Genomic DNA, 27,616 nt, shown 5'->3' with positions numbered 1-27,616 from the left:
CTTCCCCTGGGCCCCAACCCCACCCCACACTAAGTCTCTCTTTTCTCCTGGGTAAGGTGAGGGACTTGGCACCCCTACTCCTTCCCTTTGTCTTCCTCTTTACCTATACTTTATATGCCTCTCAACATGCCCTGGCATTGGCAGAGTTTATAGCTCACTGTTCTCTAATGCAAATTAAATCTTCCGTTAAATGTCTATAGGTTAATTCTTAACACTGAAAACCGAGAACAAGTTTTTGTAGTCTGCTGATGATATAAAAAATATTCATGGCAGGGTCTATCATTAGAACAGCATGGGAAAGATCTGCCGCCCTGATTCAATTACCTCCCACCAGATGCCTCACACAACACGTGGGAATTCAAGATGAGATTTGGGTGGGGACACAGCCAAACCATATCACATGGCTAGCACTTTTTACTAAATACAGTTTGAACACAGTTTTAACACACTGTTTTCTCATAGTATGCCTATGAATTATCTGAAATCATTTTAACACAAATAAATGGTGTTATACTCTTACTAAGTTAGACCTATAAGTAGTATATAGCTAATGAGGTTTATACTTACTAAATCTTATTTAATGTGTACAACTGGAACTACTGGTTGACTTTTAAGCAAGGTGATCTTTTATAACTTGTGTATTCCATTTCACTATTTATATTAATATCTTTCCTTTTAAAAGTAAATATATCCATTAAACATTCTTAACGTTGGTTGAAGATGATCCTATTCAATCAGCAATTACATGAACATTGAAGCAAAGCCTCTGGGTGTTGCATAATTGAGAATAAAACCATGGATTCCCAATTTAAAAAATCAGAGGATGAAACAGCAGTAATTTAAAAAGTTCTAATTCAAAGTAAGTTTATGTATTTGTATATAATAACCATTAAAAGTTACATTTTTATTTAAAATAAATTTCATCTGTCATTTCATCTTAGTATAATTAAGATAGTCCTATTTCTGGCCAAAGGAAATAAAGAGAAACTTTAGATTTTTATGCAGATAGAGAGTGAACTGGTAGGGAAAAATAACAGGTTATAGTAATAATTTCCAATATAATTATAGGAAGATGGTGGTGCTTAGTGCCTCCACCAACATCAAACTATATATTTAATCTTCTGATTTTTGTTTAATCAACTTTAGCAATATGTTCATGCTTAGTTACAGAACCTTAATGAGTAACTTCTAATTTCACCCTATCTATCCTGTTCTAATTTATCTAATACTCTCCATTTTACTAATTTTGAATTATCCACATCAATTCATATCATAAGGAAAATATTTTCCCATTTTGCAACATAAGAAATTATTACAAACCTTTTCCAAAACAAGACAGGTACTATTTACTGGGTTACTTACACAATCAGGATTACCTAGTGTCAGGTTGCATTATTATTATTATTATTATTATCATCATTTTGAGATGGAGTTTCACTCTTGTTGCCCAGGCTGGACAGGCTGGACAAGCTGGAGTGCAACGGTACAGTCTCGGCTCACTGCAACTTCTGCCTCCCGAGTTCAAGAGATTCTAGTGCCTCAGTCTCCTGAGTAGCTGGGATTACAGGCGTGCACCACCACACCCAGCTAATTTTTGTATTTTTAGTAGAGATGGAGTTTCACCATGTTGGCCAGGCTTGTCTCGAACTCCTGACTTCAGGTGATCTGCCCGCCTTGGCCTCCAGAAGTGCTGGGTTTACAGGCATGAGCCACAGTACCTGGCTGGTTGCATTATTTTTATAGTGACATATTTATAGTGAACGAAGAAGACACATTTGGACAACACAGAATCTATTGGACAGTACATATAGGACACATAGAGGACAGAAAAAGCATAAAAATCTTTTAATCTGTAATGCCTATAAGAAAACAACATGAAATGAAAACTCAGGTATGAGATGAAAACTGAAATAGAGAAGCATGGTAGGCATCTTTCTTTCCCTTGGCCTGAGTGTCTTCATTTCTAAAATTGAGAGCCGGGAGAAAACGGCTATTTTTTTCTTTCCAACAGAAGTTACATGCCAAAAGAGTCTGTGAGATAACACAGATACAATGTAATCAAATAATGTCAGCTGAGGAAATAGTAATTTTGTGAGCTTTCATATAAAAATAAAGGTCATGCACTCAAATGATGGTACAATCAGAAGGATTTCTGAACATTTACTGGTTAAGCAGCCTTCCTACACTTGGCTCTCCTTTATAGGAATCCTAAGATGCTGTCATAAACAAATATTACAGTAAGAAATAAAGAGACAACAAAAACTGTGTAATCACAGATTTTAGGATTAGTCGGGGTTCACTATCACAACTAGAAAGATTTTCTAGTCATGGCCGGGCGCGGTGGCTCAAGCCTGTAATCCCAGCACTTTGGGAGGCCGAGATGGGCGGATCACGAGGTCAGGAGATCGAGACCATCCTGGCTAACACGTTGAAACCCCGTCTCTACTCAAAAAAATACAAAAAACTAGCTGGGTGATGTGGCGGGCGCCTGTAGTCCCAGCTACTCGGGAGGCTAAGGCAGGAGAATGGCATAAACCCGGGAGACGGAGCTTGCAATGAGCTGAGATCCGGCCACTGCACTGCAGCCTGGGCGACAGAGCCAGACTCGGTCTCAAAAAAAAAAGATTTTCTAGTCTGGAATACTGCCATATTTTAGGAGCCCTGAGAGTCAGTCTCTGAGATGGATATTAAGTTGGTTAAGAAGTACGCTTGGAATCAATACCTGGGCAAGGAAATGGGAAAGAAGCAGGAGGGAGGAAGAAAAGTCAAGCTATTATCCAGACCCAACAAAAGTCTCACCTAACTTGGTGAGAAGTTCAGTAGCTTGAATAGCCCCATAGCCCTTCAGGGTCATCCTAAAATTGGATTGGATGGCCCAGAACTTATGTTTCAACATCAACCAATTATTAAATATGGGCTTCTGCAAACACACACACACACACACACACACACACACACACACACACAGTCATAGGCCAGGCAACTCTCTAAGAGCTGAGGCAATCCCTGAAGAGCAGTTTGTCTTCTGACAGCATTCTCGGCAGAAGGGTAGTAAGTCCTTCATTGAATGGAAAACTGGGGAGCCCATAATAGTAACTGCTATAGTCTATCTGTTGCAGCATTCTGATTTACTTCTTTGTGCACACCCTGGGAACAGCCTTTCCAGAATTACAGTAGACCTCTACTTTTGAGGGAATTTAAAAAGGAAGATTCAAGGAGTACTCTACACTCCCCAAATGCAGCAGCTGGTGTGAGGATGCAAATGATTCTCATTGTTTCTCAACTACTATTGTGTATTTTATATTTTCAATCTCCTCTAGCACCCCTACTAATCATGGTGATTTATCTGGTCTTTGGCTCGTGGAATCCCAAGCTGACTCATCATGACTCTGATTGACAAGAGTTTCTTCTCTGTGTTTATTGTCACAATTGAACAAAACCATTGCAATAAATGGTCTCTCAAACATATAATTAACAGCACAGTTAATTACCAGTGCCATTTTTCTTTCTCTAGGTTATCTTAAATCAACACCAGTGATAATGTTAACAATTGGTTTGCTGCTTTAAGCTGGGTGCTATATGTGCTCCCCTACTCCTCAATGATAACCTAAAGCCAAGTGATCAAGGTCCACAACATGATCTTACTGCTTTATCGAACAAGTTTTGTAGTCTATGATCTGCAAGAAGGTGGCTCTCAAGTAGAGTTGGACATGCAAATTGCTTACTAGTAAGGGCATTTGAGATCAATATCTATGGAAGGGCAAGGAAAGACGAAAACTAGGCAGAAGCTCAACTGTGCTGCAAGCTCAACAGCACCTTTACTAATCCTGCCAAAATGGCTCTTAAGAGTTTGTCCTGTATTTGGTTCATTATAGTCAGTACTTTTTTTTTTTTTTTTTTTTTTTTGAGATGAGGTCCTTCTCTGTTGCCAAGCTGGAGTACAGTGGTGTGACCTCAGCTCACTGCAACCTCCACCTCCCAGGTTGAAGTGATTCTTCTGCCTCAGCCTCCCAAGTAGCTGGGACTCCAGGCACCCACCACCATGCCTGGCTAATTTTTTTAATACTATTTTTGTATTTTTAGGAGAGATGAGATTTCACCATATTGGCCAGGCTGGTCTTGAACCCGTTATAGTCGGTACTTTATACTTCCGTTTGATAGTTGTTAGAAGTGAGCCAGCCTGGGAAACAGCACTACCTTGAGCCAGGCTGAGGCAATCTTTGAAGATCCTTCAGAGATTAAGGTTTTCTTCCATCAGTATTATTTAATAGTTGGTGTCACAAGTCCCTCATTGAAGAGGAACCTATGTGGTACATTGCAGAATCCAACAGTTGTCATTAGTAGTAATAGCCCCATATTCAGACATATGATATTAAAATTTTAAATCCTTTGTTCATTAATTAAGAAGCTTCAGATAATATACAAGTTTATCTGAGGTTGGAAACAGTCTTAACCCTGGGAGTTTAAAAGCTTCCATGATTGGAAAATAAAATAAAAAATATTTAAATTGCCCCTTTCACATATAGTTGACATTTAGCAGGTAGCAGGTTAATTGGTAGATTAATAAGATGATTAAGTAGTTAGTTAACATAATTAGTAGGTTTGGGTTGCCCTTCATTAGATATATGAGTGACTAAAATGGAGTACCTGTCATGGAATTGGCTTAGAGAGGAGGAAGAGAGTTTTAAAATGTATGAACCAATGCATAGGATGTAGTTATAAGTTCTATGGAGAAAAGAGTAACACCAGAAAATAAACAAATGAATAAATATTTGATGGACTCCTCATAAATATGTTCTAACTTTATACAAATGTTTTAAGAGTAACAGTAATTTTCATTTCATTGCTGAGAAAAATAAGACCAAAAAAGCAAATAAATTGCTTGAAAATCACATGTTTAAGTGGTAAAGCCAACATTCAAACCAAAATAACCTGGACTTTAACAACCTAGCTCTTATATCTGCATTTCCATGTATGTTGCAGCATTATTCACAATATCCAAGGCATGGGATCAGACTAAGTGGCCATCAGCTGATGAATGATGAAATAAAATGTGATGTAAATACATAAGGAAATACTATTTAGCCCTAGAAAGAAGAAAATTACATCATTTGCAGCACCGTAGATGAACCCGGAGGACACCATGCTAAGTGAAAGTAGCCAAGCAAAGGCAAATAAATACTGCATGATCTCACTTGTATTCTAATATGGTTTGTCTCTGTTCCACACCCAAATCTCTTCTCAAATTCTAATCCCCACTTGCTGAGGGAGGCACGTGGTGGGAGATGATTGGAACGTGGGGGCAGTCTCTCCCATACTGTGCTGGTGATAATGAGTTTTCATGAGACCTGGTGGTTTTAAAGTGTGGCATTTCTCCCCTCACACTCTCTCTCTCCTGCTACCATGTGAAAAAGGTCCTTGTTTCCCCTCACCTTCTGCCACAGCCATGCAGAATGTGAGTCAATTAAACCTTTTTTTTTTTGTAAATTATCCAGTCTCAAGTTGTTCTTTATAGCAGTGTGAAAACAAACTAATACAAAAAAAAAAAAAATTAGTACTAGAAGTTGATATTGCTTTAAAGATACCTGAAAATGTGGAAGTGACTTTGGAACTAGGAAATGAGAAATTGGGAAGGTTTGGAAGGCTCAGAAGAAGACAGATGAGGAAAAATTTGAAACTTCCTAGAGACTTGTTGAATGGTTGTGACCAAAATGCTGATAGTGATGTAGACAATGAACTCCAGGTTGGCGTGGTCTTGGATGGAGATGAGGAACTTGTTGGGAACTGGAGTAAAGGTCACTCTTGATATGCTTTAGCAAAGAGAGTGACAGCATTTTTCCCCTGCTGTAGGGATGTATGGAACTTTGAACTTGAGAGAGATTATTTAAGGTATCTGGCAGAAGAAATTTTTAAGCAACAAAGCATTCAAGATGTAACCTGGCTTTTTCTGAAAATATATAGTCATATGCATTCACAAACAGGTGACTTGAAATTGGAACTTATGTTTAAAAGGGAAGCAGAGTATAAAAGTTTGGAAAATTTGCAGCGTGATCATGCAGTAGAAAAGAAGAACCCATTTTCTGGGAAGAAATTCAAGCTGGCTGCAGAAATATGCATAAGTAATGAGAAGCCAAATGTTAATATCCAAGACAATAGGGAAGATGTCTCCAGGGCATTTCATAGTTCTTGACAGCAGCCCCTCTGGTCACAGACCCAGAGGCTTGGGAGGCAAAAATGGTTTTGTGCGCCAGGCCCATAGCCCTGCCATTCTGTGCAGCCTTGGGACATGGCACCCTGCATCCCAGCTGCTCCAGCTGCACCCATGGCTAACAGGGGTCAAGGTGCAGCTCAGGCCATTACTTCAGAGGGTGCAAGCCCCAAGACTTGGTGGCTTCCATGTGGTGTTGGTCCTGCAGGTGTACAGAAGACAACAGTTGAGCTTTGAACACCTCTGTCTAGATTTCAGAGGTGTATGGAAATGCCTGGATATCCAGGCAAAAGTCTGCTGCAGGGGTGGAGCACTCATGGAGAATATCTGCTTGGGTAACACAGAGGGAAAATGTGGTAATGTGGGATTGGAGTCCCCACACAAAGTTCCTACTGGGTCACTGCCTAGTGGAGCTATGAGAAGTGGGCTACCATCCTCCAGCTCTAGAATGATAGATGCACTGACAGCTTGTACCATGCACCTGGCAAACCACAGATACTCAACACCAGCCCATAAAGGAGCTGCCCAAAGTCTTGGGAGTCCACCCCTTGCATCAGTATGCTCTGCATGTGAGACATGGAGTCAAAAGATATCATTTTGGAGCTTTAGGATTTAATGGTTACCCTGCCAGGTTTCAGAGTTGCATGTGGTCCCTGACCCCTTTGTTTTGGACAATTTTTCCCATTTCGAATGGGAACATTTATCCGTTGCCCTTATCCCTATTGTATTTTGGAAGTAACTAACTTGATTTTGGTTTTACAGGCTCATAGGTGGAAGGGACTTGCCTTGTCCAGATGAGACTTTGGATGTGGACTTTTGAGTTAATGCTGAAATAAGACTTTGGGGTCGGGTTGGGAAGACATGATTGATTTTTCTTTTTCTTTTTTTTGGGGGGGGTGTGTGGGGGAGACAGAGTCTCGCTGTGTCACCCAGGCTGGAATGCAGTGGTGTGATCTCGGCTCACTGCAACCTCAGCTTCCCAGGTTCAAGTGATTCTCCTGCCTCAGCCTCCCGAGTAGCTGGAATTCTGAGTAGCTGGAATTAGCCTGGCTAATTTTTATATTTTTAGTAGAGACAGGAGTTCACCATGTTGGACAGGCTGGTCTCGATGACATAACTTATTTTGAAATGTGAAAAAGAACATTAGATTTGGGAGAGGCTGGGGTGGAATTGTATGGTTTGGCTCTGCACCAAAATCTCATCTTGAATTGTAATCCCTGCATGGTCAGGGAGGGACCTGTTGGGAGGCGACTGGATCATGGGGGCAGTTTCCCCTGTGCTGTTCTTCTGATAGTGAGTGAGCTCTCACAAGAGCTGATGGTTTTAAAATGTGGCAGTTTCCCCCTTGCACCCTCTCTCCTGTCACCATGTGAAGAAGGTAGTTGTTTCCCCTTCACATTCTACTATGATTTTAAGTATCCTGATGCCTACCTAGCCATATGGAGCCATGAGGCAATTAAACCTATTTTCTTTATAAATTACCCAGTCTCACGTAGTTTTTCTTAGCATTGTGAAACTGGACTAATCCATATGCATAATTTAAAAAGTTGAACTCATAGAAGTAGAGAGTAAAATGGCATTTACCAAAGCCAAGAGAAGGAACAAAAAGACGATGTTCATCAAAGGGAAAAATGTTTCAGTTAGGCAGGAAGAATAAATTTTTGACAACCTTTGCAAGCAGGGTGATTGTATTTTGTCATAATGTACATTTCAAAATTGCTGAGATTAAATTTTATATATATAACCACAAAAAAGATGGGTGAGGTCATTAATATGTCAATTACCTTGAATTTTCATTCTATATTATTGTATACATATATCAAAATATCACAGTGTACCCATAAATATATACAACTATAATTTCTCAATTAAAAATAATATTGATGAAGAAATACTAGCTGTTAGCAACTACAAATATTGGAAGAAGTGTATTTGGAATAATCATAAAAGTTCATAAATGCTGTTTCAGTTATAGTATACATTAACCTTTGAGTTTCCTGTGCTGTTGCGGTTAATTAAAGATACAGAGGCCAAGTGCAGTAGCTTATGCCTGTAATCCCAGCACTTTTGGAGGCCGAGGCAGGCAGATCACCTGAGGTCAGGAGTTTGAGACCAGCCTGACCAATATGATGAAACCCTATGTCTACTAAAAATACAAAAATTAGCGAGGTGTGGTGGCATGTGCCTGTAATCCTAGCTACTCGGGAGGCTGAGACAGGAGAATCACTTGAACCTGGGAGGCGGAGGTAGCAGTAAGCCGAGATCACGCCATTGCACTCCAGCAAAACTCTATGTCAAAAAAAAATTTAAAAAGCTACAGTTTAATACCAGTAAAACAATAACGATTTTACTGCTGTGTATAAAAAATATACCTTTCCATTATCATATGATAAGATGTATGTATGTTATATGAGATATATTGTATAGATATAATAGCATGGGAACATTAAGGTGTGTATTAATGTGTAGCATATATACATGTATGAATGTGTTGTTGGCTCTGTGTGTTTGTGTGTATGTGACGGGGTTAGGAGAGAGAAATACGAAATCCTGGAATGCACAATATCAGGCTATCGTCAATGCTATTTTGGCACTATATGAGGAAGCATGGGTTACTTATTAAAAATCAGTTCAACTATTAGAGATAAAGAGATAGACTATGATTACTGATAAATTTTCACATTATGGCAATTATTTCAAATAACCTATTGAAACTGATTTCTTAAATTCTATTGCTATTTATAAGGAATCACAGCTTGTATCAGTTAGAGTTAGCTCTTTTGTGTGGGAGAAGAGCAAGTAAAAGTCAAATTATTCACAAAAGGAAGGTCTCATGAGGATTTTTTAAATGATAGAATTTACAGCATTTTTCTTATAGTCATAAAGTATTGACTAAAGAAAAAACTGTTACTAAGCAACACCTCCACTCCCCCACCCACTGCCTTATTTAGTTTCATGTGCAAATTCACTGAATAAGTGTCTTTGCCAAAATTTTTTTAACAAAATATGCCCAAATCAAATTGAAACCCACCATCTAGCCAAACAGAAAGCTCAGGAAAACATATTACTATCTACTCTCATTATTACCTAAAAACTCAACTTGCAAATGTGTCATACAGAATACACAAATTTCGTTAATTATATTTTTTGGGCAGTTTTCCAGTTCATGGATTTGAATCAGTAATGTAACCTTCTCTAGCTCCAAATACTGTGTCCCTTTGTTTCTACTTAAAAAATGAGGAAAATGTCCGGGGCCCAGTGGCTCACGCCTGTAATCCCAGCACTTTGGGAGGCTGAGGCGGGTGAATCACAAGGTCAGGAGTTCGTTACCAGCCTGGCCAACATGGTGAAATCCCCTCTACTAAAAATACAAAAAATTAGCTGGGCGTGGTGGCAGGCAGGCCCCTGTAATCCCAGCTACTCGGGAGGCCGAGGCAAGAAAATTGTTTGAATCCAGGAGGCGGAGGTGGCAGTGAACTGAGATCATGCCACTGCACTCCAGCCCGGGTGACAGTGCAAGACTCTGTCTCAAAAAAAAAAAGAGAAACTTTTTTTTCAGTGTTCTTTCGTTACTTAAAGTGTCATTTTGGTTTTGAAGTAGAATGAGTGAAACCTTATAGTCTGTGCCGAATGTTTAATTGCATTGAACATAATTTGGTCAACATTTTTGATGCTTTGTTACTACAAATGATTTGTCTAACAAAATGATAGAAATTAATGCATAATGATGGTTTTGATAGTAGAGTTTTCAAGTCTGATTTTCCTTAGATAAAAGTTAGAGAATGCCTGATAAATTGAAAAAAATAATATAATATAGAAATTTAAATAAGCCAGAATTCACCAGTAGTAATTTTTCTCCACTATTTATCATATAAGTATTAACATTCAAAATAGCCATGTGGTTATGTTAAAATTTTAGGAAATAGCAAAAAAAATTCTTATTGGCAAGTTATATTAGTTTATATTCATTCAGTAAAGTTCACAAATCTTAAGTACACAGCTGATATAAATTTGCAAAGGAAGACACTCATCACCGCTGAGATCAATCTGTAACTTATAATATGTTCCCCTCCCTATCTGTTATTCCAGAAAAATAAGCATTTTTTTATTTCAGTTGCCATTGATCAGTCTTTTTTTTTTTTTTTTTTTCTATTTTCAACATGGAATAATTCAGCAAGTTATATTTTGAGTCAACATTCAATCTATGATATTCATCCAAGTCATCCATGTTTTTGGAATGTAACAGTAGTCAGACCTCTGTTTCAATTCTGTGTAATATTTTGTCCTGTGGAGTATTCCATAGTTTACACATTTTACAGTGGCAAAAATTGGGTAACTTCCTGTTGTGTTATTTGCTAGATTCATTGCTGTAATGACCTTAGTTTTTCATACCTGTCTGTATTCATATTCTTTCATACTGTCCTCCAATATGGATATGCTTGGTGGAGAGACCTTCTCTGGCCAGTTGGAGAGTAGCAAGCACAATATAGTAAGAAAACCAAAAAACTACTTGTACATTCCATCTTTCATGGATCTCTCCCCTCTAACATGTCACAAGAACATACCGAGCTTGGATGGTTGATAAATGTGAAAAATGTGAAAAGTGGAAAATGGCTGAGGCCATCCTAAACTAGCCAAGAGTGTGTGAACACTTATATGCCAGACAGCCGAGTCTGGCAACTGAGCTGTCCACCTGTTGATGTTGAGTAAGCTCAGACAAGGCCATAAGTGAAGGTAGTAAGTTTTGGAGTGGTTTGTTACAGCCGCAAAACTAACTAATACAGACTACACTGTAACAGCCACAGACATTGTAGCATGTCTTTTTAGTCTATGTATTTACTCACATTGAATAAATACCTAAGAGCAGAATTTTTAGAATGCACATATATGCAGTTTTGACACATACTGTTAAGCAATTTCCTAAAATGTTTGTACTCATTTACATTCTCATCAATAGTGATGGAGAGTATTGGTTACATCATTCCATTAAAAAATATTGTAGCTATTTCGGTAGGTTTATTGTGGTATTACATTGTAATTTTAATTTGCATTTCTCTGTGAATAATTATTTAAAATACCTTCACTTCAACATTTTGGTCATTTGATCATCTGCTTTTGTGAGATGTCTATTAAAGTTTTTTGCCCTTTTTTAAAAAATGTTATTATACTTTAAGTTCTAGGGTGCATGTGCACAACGTGCAGGTTTATTACATATGTATACATGTGCCATGTTGCTGTGCTGCACCTGTTAACTCGTCATTTACATTAGGTGTATCTCCTAATGCTATCCCTCCCCCCTCCCCCCACAGGCCCCCATTTATTTGTGTCCTCTTTTATTTCATTGAACAGTGGTTTTTAGGCCCATGACAGGCCCCAGTGTGTGATGTTCCCCACCCTGTGTCCAAGTGTTCTCATTGTTCACTTCCCATGAGTGAGAACATGTGGTGTTTGATTTTCTGTTCTTGCAATAGTTTGCTCAGAATGATAGTTTCTAGCTTCATCCATGTCCCTACAAAGGATATGAACTCACCCTTTTTTATTGCGGCATAGTATTCCATGGTGTGTATGTGCCACATTTTCTCAATCCAGTCTATCATTGATGGACATTTGGGTTGGTTCTAAGTCTTTGCTATTGTGAATAGTGCCACAGCAAACATACAGGAGCATGATTTATAATCCTTTATGTATATACCCAGTAATGGGATGGCTGGGTCAAATGGTATTTCTAGTTCTAGATCCTTGAGGAATCGCCACACTGTCTTCCACAATGGTTGAACTAGTTTACACTCCCACCAACAGTGTAAAAGTTTTCCTATTTCTCCACATCCTCTCCAGCAACTGTTGTTTCCTGAATTTTTAATGATCACCATTCTAACTGGTGTGAGATGGTATCTCATTGTGGTTTTGATTTGAATTTCTCTGAGGGTGAATGACGAGCATTTTTTCATGTATTTGTTGGCTGCGTAAATGTCTTCTTTTGAGAAGTGTCTGTTCATATGCTTTGCCCACTTTTTGATGGAGTATTTTGATTTTTTAATTGGAAATTTGTTTAATTTCTTTGTAGATTCTGGATATTAGCCCTTTGTCAGATGGGCAGATTCTAAAAATTTTCTCCCGTTCTGTAGGTTATCTCTTCACCCCGCTGCTAGTTTATTTTGCTGTGCAGAAGCTCTTTCATTTAATTAGATTCCATTTGTCAATTTTGGTTTTTGTTGCCATTGCTTTTGGTGTTTTATTCATGAAGTCCTTGCCCATGCTTATGGCCTGAATGGTATTGCCTAGGTGTTCTTCTAGGGTTTTTATGGTTTTAGGTCTGACATTTAAGTCTTTAATCCATGTTGAATTAATTTTTGTATAAGGTTTAAGGAAGGGATCCAGTTTCAACTTTCTACATATGGCTAGCCAGTTTTCCCAGCATCATTTATTAAATAGGGAATCCTTTCCCCATTTGTTGTTTTTGTCAGGTTTGTCAAAGATCAGATGGTTGTAGATGTGTGGTATTATTTCTGAGGACTCTGTTCTGTTCCATTGGTCTATATCTCTGTTTCGGTACCAGTACCATGCTGTTTTGGTTACTGTAGCCTTGTAGTGTTGAAGTCAGGTAGCGTGATGCCTCCAGCTTTATTCTTTTGGCTTAGGACTGTCTTGGCAATGCAGGCTCATTTTTTGCTTCCATATAAACTTTAAAGTCTTTTTTTCCAATTCTGTGAAGAAAGTTGTTGGTAGCTTGATGGAGATGGCGTTGAATCAACAAATGACCTTGGACAGTATGGCCATTTTCATGATATTGATTCTTCCTATCCATGAGCGTGGAATGTTCCCCCATTTGTTTGTGTCCTCTTTTATTTTGTTGAGCAGTGGTTTTTAGTTCTCCTTGAAGAGGTCCTTCACATCCCTTGTAAGCTGGATTCCTAGGTATTTTATTCTCTTTGAAGCAATTGTGAATGGGAGTTCATTCATGATTTGGCTCTCTGTTTGTCTGTTATTGGTGTATAGGAATGCTTGTGATTTTTGCACATTGATTTTTATCCTGAGACTTTGCTGAAGTTGCTTATCAGCTTAAGGAGATTTTGGGCTGAGACAATGGGGTTTCCTTAATATACAGTCGTATCATCTCCAAACAGGGACAATTTGACTTCCTCTTTTCCTAATTGAATACCATTTATTTATTTCTTCTGCCTGATTGCCCTGGCCAGAGCTTCCAACACTATGTTGAATAGGAGTGGTGAGAGAGGGCATCCCTGTCTTGTGCCAGTTTTCAAAGGGAATGTTTCAGTTTTTGCCCATTCAGTATGATATTGGCTATGGGTTTGTCATAAATAGCTCTTATTATTTTGAGATACGTTCCATCAATACCTTGTTTATTGAGAGTTTTTAGATTCACAGGTTGTTGAATTTTGTCAAAGGCCTTTTCTGCATCTATTGAGATAACCATGTGATTTTTGTCTTTGGTTCTGTTTATATGATGGATTATGTTTATTGATTTGTGTATGTTGAACCAGCCTTGCATCCCAGGGATCAAGCCACCTTGATCATGGTGAATAAGGTTTTTGATGTACTGCTGGATTTGGTTTGCCAGTATTTTATTGAGGATTTTTGCATCGATGTTCATCAGGGATATTGGTCTAAAATTCTCTTTTTTTGTTGTATCTCTGTCAGGCTTTGATATCAGGATGATGTTGGCCTCGTAAAATGAGTTAGGGAGGATTTCCTCTTTTTCTATTGATTGGAATAGTTTCAGAAGGAATGGTACCAGCTCCTCTTTGTATCTCTGGTAGAATTCGGCTGTGAATCCATCTGGACTTTTTTTGGTTGGTAGGCTATTAATTATTGCCTCAATTTCAGAACCTGTTATTGGTCTATTCAGGGATTCACATTCTTCCTGGTTTAGTCTTGAGAGGGTGTATGTGTCCAGGAATTTATCCATTTCTTCTAGATTTTCTAGTTTATTTGCGTAGAGGTGTTTACAGTATTCTCGGATGGTAGTTTGTATTTCAGTGGGATTGGTGGTGATATTCCTGTTATCATTTTTTGTTGTGTCTAGTTGATTCTTCTCTCTTTTCTTCTTCCTTAGTCTTGCTAGTAGTCTATCAATTTTGTTGATCTTTTCAAAAAACCAGCTCCTGGATTCATTGATTTTTTTGAAGGTTTTTTTGTGTCTCTATCTCCTTCAGTTCTGCTCTGATCTTAGTTATTTCTTACTGTCTGCTAACTTTTGAATGTTTTTGCTCTTGCTTCTCTAGTTCTTTTAATTGTGATGTTAGGGTGTCAATTTTAGATCTTTTCTGCTTTTTCTTGTGGGCATTTAGTGCTATGAATTTCCCTCTACACACTGCTTTAACTGTGTCCCAGAGATTCTGGTATGTTGTGTCTTTGTTCTAATTGGTTGCAAAGAACATCTTTATTTCTGCCTTCATTTCGTTATGTACCCAGTAGTCATTCAGGAGCAGGTTGTTCAGTCTCCATGTAGTTGAGCATTTTTGAGTAAGTTTCTTAATCCTGAGTTCTAGTTTGATTGCACTGTGGTCTGAGAGACAATTTGTTATAATATCTGTTCTTTTACATTTGTTGAGGTGTGCTTTACTTCCAACTATGTGGCCAATTTTGCAATAAGTGTGATGTGGTGCTGAGAAGAATGTATATTCTGTTGATTTGGGGTGGAGAGTTCTGTAGATGTCTGTTAGATCCACTTGGTGAAGAGCTGAGTTCAATTCCTGGATATCCTTGTTAACTTTCTGTCTCGTTGATCTGTCTAATGTTGATAGTGGGGTGTTAAAGTCTCCCATTATTATTATGTGGGAGTCTAAGTTTCTTTGTAGGTCTCTAAGGACTTGCTTTATGAATTAATTATCCTTATGTTATTGTTTTTAGGAAGTGTTTGTATATGTTGGTTATGAGACCCCTGTTCAATATCTTCTCTCATCTGTGGTTTGACTTTCAAACTTGCAATTGTGTCTTTAATTTTATGTATTTATTGTTAATAAAGTTACATGTATAAATATTTCTTATCATAGTTAGTTTTTTGTAATACATTTCTGCTTATTACCAAATCAGAAAGATAACCTCATTTTAAAAACATTTTTTAGCTTTCCAATTTAAATTCATGAATTAACAGAAATTGTTTTCATAAATCATGTGACAGATTTAAACTATCTTTTTGTTACATGGGTATCCCATTGATTCATACCCTCTATAAGTATGAATTTTTGTTTTTGTTTTTGTTTTGAGACAGGGTCTGGCTCTGTCACACAGGCTGGAGTGCAGCAGCACGATCTTGGCTTATTACAACCTTCACCTGCCAGATTGAAGTGATCTTTACATCTCAGCCTCCCAAGTAGCTGGGACCACAGGTATGTGCCACCATGTTTGGCTATTTTTTGCAGAGACAGGGTTTCACCATGTTGCCCAGGCTTGTCTCAAACTCCAGAGCTCAAGCAATACACACACCTCAGCCTCCCAAAGTGCTGGGATTACAGGCATGAGCCACCAAGCCCAGCCCTCCAACTGTTTAATAAACCTTAGCAATGATTACAATTACATGTTAAATTTTCTACTGAATCTCTGAGCATAAGGGTTTTATTGAGAATCCTTGACAAAGCCATCATTTCTCACTGCATTGCCATTGCTACTTCGACATACATTGGGTGAATGTTTATGATTATGCCTTTAAAATCCTTATTAGATTTCATTGATCCATTTTTCTATCAACAAATAGCTTTTCATTTTATTTGTAGCTATACAATAAAATGTAGCTTTATGATAGGTCTAATTTTATATAGTCTTATAATAAAAAACTTAATATCTGTTACTGTAAGGACTCCAGCTTTGTTCTTGGCCTTTCTACCTCAGATTTGCTTGACACCCCATCAGGTGGTTTTAAAAAAATCCATTTATTAAGTCTAGTAGTTTATATGTATGTATTAAAAAATATCTGGGATTAAAATTATGCTATCTAGAAGTAATGACGATTGTATTTCTTCTATTCCAATATTAGTACATTTTATTTTTTTTCTTGACTGACTAGTTCCTTCAGTACAATGTTGAATACAAATAATTATGGTAGACGTTGTTTTGTTCTGATCTTGAAAGAACACGTACCACATTTCACTATGTTAGTAATTTTCATTGTATATTAAAGAATATACCTTCTATTTCTGAGACATTTTGTAAACTTTTTTTTTGTTTAAAATGCATTTAGTCCACCTATTGAAAAAATTAGATGACATTTTATTCTTTTGCTAGTTAATGGGGGGAATTACACTGATTATATTCAAATGTTGAATCACACTTTCATTCCTTGAATTAATCATATTTATATTAATGTATCCCTTTTACATATTTCTGCTGGCATTTTGCTAATATTTTGATAAGAATAATTGTATTCCCTTTGTTGTTGTGAAAGATACTAGTTTCTGGTTTTTATCTCTTATAAATTTTTAAGATTTTTTTCATCAAGATAATGCTGACATTATAAAACATGTGAGAAAGCAATTCTGCTGTTTAAATTTTGCAATATTAATGTTATTTCTTTCTTAAATATCTGAGAAAACCTCAGCCACGAAGACATATTGAACTGGAATTTGTTTGTGGGAAGATTTTAAATCATGGATGAAATTTCTTAGTGAATATAAAACTATATTATTAAATGTCTTCTCATCTCAGTTTTGCTAGCTAATTTAAAAAATAAATTTTTTTTTTTTTTTTTTTTTTTTGAGACGGAGTCTCGCTGTGTCGCCCAGGCTGGAGTGCAGTGGCCGGATCTCAGCTCACTGCAAGCTCTGCCTCCCGGGTTTTTACGCCATTCTCCTGCCTCAGCCTCCCGAGTAGCTGGGACTACAGGCACCCGCCACCTCGCCCGGCTAGTTTTTTGTATTTTTTAGTAGAGACGGGGTTTCACCGTGTTAGCCAGGATGGTCTCGAACTCCTGACCTCGTGATCCGCCCGTCTCGGCCTCCCAAAGTGCTGGGATTACAGGCTTGAGCCACCGCGCCCGGCCAAAAAATAAATTTGTGTGTTGCATTCCAATTTTAAAATTTATTGCAAACTTGTTATTAATATTATATTTTCATTGTCTTCTTAATATCTATACTATTTACCATGAGTTCTCCTCTTTCAGCCATTAATTTTTTTTTTATATTCAGTAATTTTTGCTCATTCTTGCTAGGTGTCCTTCGCTATTAAAAATTATTTTCGTACAATCAGTGTTTTCATTGATAATTTTATCTTTCATACCTTCTTCAGCTTGCTTTTGATTGGTTTTACCAGGGAAATTTTTTTCTAGTCTTTTATTAAAACTTATTTTTGTCTTTATATTTTAAGTGTGTTTTTGTTGGCAAAATATGGGTTAGTCTTGCTTCCTTCTTTTTAATCCAGTCTGCCAATTTCTGCCTTTTAATTTGGTGTTTAAACAAGTATATTTAATATGATTATAGATATGGTTAGATTTAGGTCTATAATCTTGCTATTTAATTCCTAAATATACTTTTTTCTCCTCTTCTTCTTTTCCTTTCTGAGATTTTTTTCATTTTAATAAACTCACCTTATTATTTGTTAGATTTATAGCTCTTTGTTCCATCATTTTAATAGTTATTTTAGAATTTATAGTTATATAACTAGTATAGTAGGATTTATAGGAATATTACTGTAAATTATTGCACTGTATCTTTAAGTGGTATTTTATCAGTTCACACATAATGTGAGACCCTTATAGTATTATATTTTCATTTATCTTCCCCATCTTTTCTGTTATTGTTGCCATACATTTCACTTTTACATATTATAAATCCCATACTACAATGTTATTAATTCATTTACACATATATTTATATTTTAAACAGCTCTAAATAATTAGCCAAAATCTTATATATTTAGTTGTGTAATAATTATTTCCAATGTCTTTTATTCCTTTGTGTAGATCACATTTCCATATGTTATTTTGCTTTTCTGCCTGAAGAACTTTCTTTAACATTTATAGTAGTATTTTTAAGCGAGTGTTTGGTTTGTCCCTTGTATGCCTAAAACTCTTTATTTACTCCTTAAAACACACACACACACACACACACACTTTGGGGATAGAATCCTAGGTTGGATGTTATATTTTTCTTTTCAGTACTTAGCAGATGCTATTCCATTGTCACCTTTCTTGTGTTGTTCTAACAAGTAATTACCTGTCATCCTTCCTTCTGCATATAATTTTTTCTTCTGTTGATTCTTTTGAAATTGTTCTCTTTATCACTGATTTTGAGCAGTTATGATATGAACCCTAGTATTTTTGTTTCTTTATTTTGATTCTTTAGTTGGAATTTTTGTTGAGGTTCTTTGTTGTGTGGAGTTACAGTTTTCATCAAATTTTGAATATTCTTGGTCATTTTTTTCTTTCAAATAGATATCGTTAGCTTCAAGTTTCTACTCCTCTCTTTTCTAGGACATGGATTACTTTAAGTGTAGGAGGACACTTAATCTTGTCTCACCATTAACTAATACACTGTTCATTCTCCGTCCTCTTTCTACTTCTTTTTGAATGGGTTCTATTATTATAACGTCAAGTTTTCTTCTTGTGAAATGCCTAATCTGTTTCTGACCCCATTCAGTAACTTTTTCGTCTTCACATATGGTAGTTTTTATTTCTATAAGTTAAAATTTTCTATTATAATGTATTGTAAGTCTCTACTTAATTTTTTGAAAGTTAGAATATCTTTTGCTGTTAACTTTTGATGTAATTCTAGTGTTTATGTCATATCTAGTTCAGTTTTCATTGATTTAATTGATTTATCTCAGCATGGGTTGGATTTTCCTATTCCGTTTCTTAAATGATCAGATTTTATTGGATTGCAGATGTTATGAATTTTATCTTTTTGATGAATGAATGTTTTTGTATTCCTATAAATATTATTGAGTTTAATTATTGGATACAGCTCAGTTACTTTTAAATAGGCTGATCATTTTAGATTTTACTATTATGATACGTTAGGGAAGACAGCAAAGCTCTGTCTGGGGCTAATCAGTACGATCTCGGCTCACTGCAGTCTCCGCTCCTGGGTTCACGCCATTCTCCTGCTTCAGTCTCCAGAGTAGCTGGGACTACAGGCACCCACCACCACTCCTGGCTAATTTTTTGTATTTTTAGTAGAAACAGGGTTTCCCCGTGTTAGCCAGGATGGTCTCGATCTCCTGACCTTGTGATCTACCCTCCTCGGCCTCCCAAAGTGCTGGGATTACAGGCATGATCCACCGTGCCCAGCCTGTCCTTTGAATCTTGAAGTTTTCCAGTATGGTTATGAGAACAGTCAGTATTCCTGTATGGATGCCGTTCATTATTCTCTGTATTATTTGAGAGTTTTCTTTTTCTGGTCTCACGTATGTACTGTTTAATACTAAGCTTAATATTTGAGGGGTCTCACTGCAGATCTATGACGTTCTCTCTCAGTGTAGCTCTCTCTTCCTCAGTTCTGCAAAGTCTGTCCACCTTGATCTTCTTACATCTCAGCACTATATTCTTAACTCAAGGAGCTCTCTTAGGTCTGCCTGGGCTCCACAGCCTGCATTGATGCCTGGCCACTCTTTTCAGGCAGTGTCCTTAGTTAAAATATGACTCCCATTGATTTTATTTTTTTAATTTCTTAGCAATCACTGTTTTTCACTGCTGGAAATCTGTAACTGGAACATCAGTGTTTTAAATATTTTGTCTATTTTTCATTTTGTCCAGAAGGTAAACCTAATCACCATCACTCTATCTTATCTGGAAGCAGAAATCTCATCTATAGTATTATAATCTTTAGTCTCATTAAATTTATAATTGGGAATGTGGACCTTATTTAAATGCCTAGAGCAGGAAATCAAATTGTTATACATTTATGAAAGAGCAATTAACTCTCTTTCCTACTGTGGTTATTACTTGAATCTTCTGAAACATTCTTTAGAGATTTAATTTATTAAGAAGAATAAAGAGTGAGAAGTAACAGGAAATGTTTACTGCCTCTTATGCCCGGGGACTATAAAATTATAGATTCGACACCAAGCAAAGATATATAGAACCTTTGACACAAGATCTGATCACAAATAATGTTTTTATTGTTTATTAACAGAGACATCCTTTCGACAGTGATTTGTGTGAACATTGAGCACTGTTACCTCAAATGTTTTTGCATAGTTCTGAAATAGTCTCTTCACATGCCTGAACTAATCAGTATGCAGTTGAAAAGTACATAGCAACCCTCTACAGAGTTATGCATATTCTTTCTGGGCATACCTCTCTTCTTTAATATGCTGCACTGTGAACTCTAGCTGCTTTGTCTCCCCATATTTCAACTCAGAGTGTCCACTCATCTTTGCCAAGATTTCCCGTTTTCCTGTATTGACTTTCAGAGAATAAACTGGAATAATTATGGAGCGCATCTCATTTGTTTCCTGTTGCTCAAGAGTAACTACCCTTCGTTGCTAAATGGTCAATTTATTGTATATTATTTTTATATCCAATATGAAAATATTTTATATGCAATATAAAAATAATATACAATAATTTGACCATCCAGCAATGAATGTATGTATATTTGGTTGTTTCATCAGGCACATGAAGGTAAATCTAGCCTCTATTACTTCATCATTCTCTAAAGAAGAAATCCCAGCACAGGATTTAATTATAATGTCTTTATTATCATTTAATTATTTTTTTCTAAATTCTATTTTGATAACTTACATTTGGACTATTTAGAAGACTGTTTTGCTATTTTAAAGTAGTTAAGAATTTTATTTTACATTTGCTTATTGATTTATATGTCAAGTACACTATGCCATATAAGATTTTAACTTGAAATTTATTGGTATTTGCATTATGGCAAAGCATATTATTTTATTTTTGTATACAGGCCCTGTGCACTTCAAGAGAATGTGTAATTTGCACTTCCTGAGTGTCAACTAATTAATATCAGTTAAATAAACTTTACTTTTTAAAATATCATCTATACACTAACAATTGTTTACTTGCTTTATCAATTAATGGGAGAATTGTATTAATGTGTGGATCTGTGTTTATAATTTGGTAAACTCTTGTTTCATATGTTTAAGTCTTGTTATTCAGTGTACAATAATATTTTAGGATTAATATCTTAGAATTCATTTATATATATTTAATATATATAATTTTTTATCATTGTGAAATATCTCTATCTCTGGTGGTATTTTGGCCTTACTTTATCTGATATAGCTGTACAAGTTTTCTTTTTTTACAGTAAATTTTTATTCTTTGTATTTTACCCTTTATGCACACATATATTTAAAGTATGTCACTTTCAAGAAGGATATAATTTTACTTTTTAACCAGTCTAACAATCACAAGCTTTTAACTGAAGGATTTCCTTCACTCATATTTACTGTAATTATCAACACATAGAGATGAAATTCTACCATTTTATTAAATGATTTATATTTTTACCACCTTGTTTTACCATTTTAAAATTTTTTTAGATAAAAAAACATTTAATATTTTTAATATTAAATTTTAATGTTTTTATTTTTTTTCTATTTTAATATTTTTTCTATTTCTCCATTATCATTTACATATTTCTTTCTTATTGTTATGTCACTTTCATATATTTTTGACTTGAAAGAGTCTATCTTGAATATATAGTTTAATTACCTCAGAAAGTGCAAGGATTTTTCTTAAGCAATGCTTCTTAACATATTTTTCAGAAGTCAAGCCATTTATTGATAGATAAAACAAGATTGAGAAATAATTGTATAATACAGAATTGTTTCCATGTTGGAGTTTCCAACTTTATTCATGTACAGTCATGCCACATTTTTTTATTTCAACAGATGATACCTCAATTTTTTCTGCTTTATTGCTTTTAGAGATACATAATTTTCTTTCCAAAATTAACGTTTGCCCAAAGTTACAAAAAGTTCCAATCCTGAAGGAGGTGTCACATTATCAATGAAAAGATCTGTGATTACTGTGTTGTAGAGATGAATCTTGTCTGGATTTTAAATAGTAATAGATAAGTTTTTGCAAAAATAATTACTAGTAAGTAAAAATGGTAGTAACAATAACCACAATATGAGCTTGCAAATAAATATTTTTGAAGTTGAAAGTAACAATTATCTGGAGAATAGAAAATGTTACTGAAAATTGGTATATAGATGAATTGTTAGAGGCTTCAAATAATATATATAAAATGCAATTTATGGAACATTTAGTAGGTACTCATCTAAGAATTATGAACAAAAATGTGCACACATGTTTATTTTTAGTACACAGTAATCTAGGAATTTACTACTATACTTTAAAGTCAAGTAATGAAAGATTAAACTAAAGAAATAAAATGAAAAGCAAGACTTGTCATTTGATAGAGTGATGAACATTTATTTATTGGAAGGATAAAACGTAGCCCAATGGAGTAGTCTATTGTGATTTCAAAGTTTTACACTCAAGTGAATGGTAATTAGACAAGAAGAATAAAAGAAAAAGTCAATTTGTGGGGAGAGGAAACCAAATTTTAATTTGCACATGTAAAATTTTAAATTTCAATCATTGATGTAAATGATGGTTTCAAGCAAGTTATTGGATAAACAGGTCTGAAGAGATTATGAAAGGAATCAGTTGTGATCAACTCACCACTGAAGCTATGCATGGTTATATGGAATCACTGGGGGTGGAAAAACTAGATTAAATTTTTTTAGAATTTAGGAAGAAGTAGATTACTCAAAACTATCAGAGAAGAAATGCAGCAAGAATAGTGGCTTCTAGAAAAATGCATTTTTGATAATTTCATTAGCATTCTGTCTCTTAGAATGTTAATGTTGTCATATAAATTGTTTTGGCATATGTGGTTAGTACTAATTAGAAAAAAATCTGTGACCCTACTTATAAAAGCATAATTTGATTAGATTAAGAAATAATGTTTACATTGCATAATATTTCCACTTGTTTGATCAGATTATCATTACCTATTAAGCAAACTGTAATATTATAGAAAACTACATGGGATTTTATATTATATTATATTATATTATAGAAAACTACTATCATGGGAAGGTTTGACTACTGCATGAATTTTTTTTTTTTTTTTTTTTTTGAGACGGAGTCTCGCTCTGTGCCCAGGCTGGAGTGCAGTGGCGGGATCTCGGCTCACTGCAACCTCCGCCTCCCAGGTTCAAACAATTCTCCTGCCTCAGCCTCCCAAGTAGCTGGGACTACACGTGCCAACATGCCCAGCTAATTTTTGTACTTTTAGTAGAGACAGGGTTTCTCAATGTTGGCCAGTATGGTCTCGATCTCTTGACCTCGTAATCTGCCCGCCTCGCCCTCCCTAAGTGCTGGGATTACAGGCGTGAGCCACTGTGCACGGCCATGAATATTTTTACCTTCCTATTTTATCTTTTCCATATATAGCTATATCTGCTTTATGAAAGGGCTATTATGATGTTATATGATACATAATTTTTCTAACAGATTATCATCATTCAGTGTATGTCATCTTCTTTATTTTGTGAAACTTTAAATTAATTTTCTATCACTTAAAACATTTTATTCATGATTTTCCTTGAGGAGGTTTTGGTGGTGGTTTCAAAAATTCAAGCTGTAATTTCTTCAAGATTTAGTGAATTGAGCTAAGAGTTTTATTATTTGTAAATGCTACATTGTAGGCTGTATACTTGATGTTACTAACTTTTGACAATTCTGTAAGACATATATTTTCCTGTGTCTATTTTTCTCCAAACTATAACTCAAAGAACTCTGCATTTATCACTCAGATTCGCTTATTTCATGGGCTGGATTAAAGATGATAAATCACTGGCCAGAACTGCATTCTCTAACTTTTTAACAGTCTGGATTTGAAAGTATAATTCTGTTTTCTTCAAATATATTGAAAGTTAAAATTCCTGTTTAAAAAATATTCCTAAAATAATACGGGTATCCATGCTGACTTTCTTTGACGTTTGCATGTACCTTGGGATGCACATAATGCTTTTTGAGGTTTTGTTTTTTGGGGTAATATGGAAACCAATTCTGTACTTAGTAGTGTGTACAGTTATTTCTCAATAAAGTTCATAAATGGCTTTCGCTTTTTAAAGTAATGTTAAGGAGTTGCTGAAGAAGTATTTGTTCTCACGTATATTTATTAATTTGATGGCTTTTTTCTCACAATATCTACCATATCCAAACCATTCCATAGTTTTTATAAATCTCTTTTTATATGCATATTATACTGATATACATACAGTTTATTAATGCTATGTAAGTAAAGTATTATATTAAACTGGTTTGAGCTCAAACTCAATAAACTTTTGGTCAGAAAGCAACAAGTTCAGATGAAATAAAGAGTAGTCTACTAGTATATGCACTAGTCAATATGTTTTTCAAGTTGAATTGAGGCCATTGATTGAATGGAATTAGTTTCGTTGAGGTCACTTATTTCTGATTTTCATCAATGGTGATAAAAATTGGTAGCTTCAAGCTCCTCAGCGAAAGCAACAAGAGAACACTATGTAGGTAACATGGGGTGTTAGATAAAGAGTAGAGTAAGAAAAAGAATTCCTGATATCATAGGTAGTCATATTGGTAATGATCAAATTAATGACCCTTACCATTCTGTGGTGGAGGATACCACTAAGTACAGGTTGCAGTGAACAGAGGAAATGAAAGGGGGCTGTTAATGAGGAGGCATCTGCTTCCTTAGCAACTTGGCTCAGATAGTGCTTAGTGCATCCTCACTGGGGAAATAAACCATTGCTTGAGTGATAAATATCTGTATGTATTTGGAGGAGGCAGTCATCGTTCAGCAATTCCAGTTGCTACACCAATGAATATGAGAGGAGAGTATAAGTAAAAATGTTTAATTTTTGCATTTTTGATGATACCTTGGCAGTCATCTGGTAACAACAGAGAAGCAAGCTCATTATTTCTTGCATGCCAAATGTAAAGAAAATTTATCTGACTCCTTTTTCATCCTTGGTTTGTTTCATTTGGATAGACCAATGGCTGGTTAGATAATGTACAGTCTTACAACAGCACTTCACTGTTCACCTTGAGATAAATGCTTTCTGTAAATTTTTGTGTTTAAATGTATGCAGCTGCCTTCCTGTTGCTTTGGTTCTCAGGGAATTGACTGTTTGTTTATTTTGTTCTCCCAGCAGAGAGATAATATAACCTTTTAAATAAAGAAATCTCTCTACTGTCAGAGAATAGAAATAGTCACCCACTCTTTTAAGGAAATAACTTCTTTCTTTTAAAAATGTATTTTAAAACTCTTTTCGGTGCAGTTTTATTAATAATCTCTGTGCCATTCCTGAATAAAAAATACTTCATCTTTTGATTCAAAAGATAGGCTGCTTTCAGAATACGAAGAGATTGAAATCAAAATCGTTCTTTTTATGTGGATCTTTTAAAATAGTTATATATACAAATTATTATACAGTTTCAATGTATGAAGTATATTGACCCATGTGTAGTTAATGAGCTAACCCTTGATCTAATTCATGATGCAAATACATATTTTAAAAGGAGTATAATTATTTAAAATTTATATATTTTTATGGGTTATTATTTATAACAAAAAATAACTTAAGTAGATATCAACTTGTAACAATGATGTTCTTATAGATAAAAGGTATAAAGTTGCAAGAAGCAGTTGACTTTATCTGAATGTATCTAAATTATAGTCAATTGGATAGTAAATTGATATTATGTTAATAAATAATATATACATATAATATATTAATATAAATATTCATATCAGGCTTTACCTTTGCATCTTGACCTTCCAAAAGGCTCCATTGGACTGAAATGATACCAAGAGAATGTTAAGGGTTCTTGAATTTACAGAGATTAATATACCATAGGTTGGGACCACCCAGGGCTTCAAAGAATTCTCATGTGGTACATATCAGCATGGGAAACTAATTCAAAATCCTAGACTCCTTGCCTACATAGTTTGAGTTAATGGTGTCAGCCCTATAGCCAAGGTTAGCACATGTTTTCTCCAAAGTGATTAATTATTAACAACAATTGTTAAAGTGAATATTTGGGGTCTTTGTGCCAGACACAGTGTCTATTGCATAATCCTCTTTTTTTTTTGTACAATACTTTTAAATCTAAAAACCACTGTTAGATATTGGCCATAAACTATAGGCCATGGGCAAAATTTGGCCATCTGTAGAGTTAAAACTCATTCCTGTTTGTAAGAATACTGATGAGAAGAATACGGATGAATTCTCAAACAGCAAAGATGATTTAGGAAATACAACAAAACTGGGTATGGAAAAATAATTTGAACCTCAGTGCTGATAATTATCAGAAGGATAGAAGGAGAATGCTTCCTTGTTTGAGAATGTTGACAGGATCAAGAACTCTAGAAGAACACCTTGAAAAGTGTGGGTGGATATGAGGGGTGACACATGAAAGATACTATTAAAAAGTCTTTGTCTTTGATTTGGTGTTATCAAGAGAACAAAACCACTTACTCGGAGAAAAACAAATCATTATGTTGGTACGATCAGTTCAGGTATTGCTGGCTTGACCAGTTGTAGACTTATCACATATAAAATTCCTAACTGCTATTTTATAGGCGTATTATAAACTAAAAGACAGGGAAATTTCAGTGAAGAAAGAGTTATGTATGGTTGAATTTTTAAAGGAATTATTTTTCAAAGGGAGATGGAGATGAACATTGAAAGATTATACTGCTTAAAACGGCAGCTTCTAGAATAAAGCCTGCTAACAATTAGACATTTCAGATAGCCTGTATCTGTATTAATTGGTTTCCTTATGAATAGAATGTAGCAGCAAGAGGTAAAGGTATGGTAATTCAAGCAAAAGGGTAGCATGGGTATAAACACAAAATGGAATTCACAAAAAGCGGAGATGGTCTTTAATACCTCTGGGGAAATAGGAGGAGTGTTGGGGCAACGTTGGGTCTCATTCATTTAGGTTCACAAGCAGACAGAAGATTAAGGAAAGGAGTGGGAAGAGCTCTCCCTTTTGTTTCACACTGACAGTCCTCCTGTGCAGTCAGGGCCTCACCTGTATTGTTTAAAGGGGAGATGTCCAGATATTTTAGGTCACACAAAATAAATTTATTTGTGCAACTCATGGTGGGCTATTGACTGCCAATATTTGAACTACTGTAAGTAAGGTATTATCACTATTTGAACGTATAAAAGACAGATGATATTACAGTATGCACAGGAAGATACCTTTGTACTTTTAATGTCAACTAGTGAAAACTTGGTTTGCATTTCAGTTGCTTAATGACAAGAAAACACAGTGCTTATTCTTGTTGGAGCCATAGTGTGGTCGATTAGTCCCTCCAGACAAAATTCTCTAATCCTAGTTAACCCCCACTCCTGCATCATGGGTCATGTATTCTTTATTCCCCCAACTTCTTAGCCTCAGAATTTCTTATTTATCCT

Source organism: Macaca fascicularis, chromosome 15, assembly GCF_037993035.2.
Source record: "Macaca fascicularis isolate 582-1 chromosome 15, T2T-MFA8v1.1".
Classification (NCBI taxonomy): Eukaryota; Metazoa; Chordata; class Mammalia; order Primates; family Cercopithecidae; genus Macaca; species Macaca fascicularis.
Note: the sequence above shows the minus strand (reverse complement) of the source record.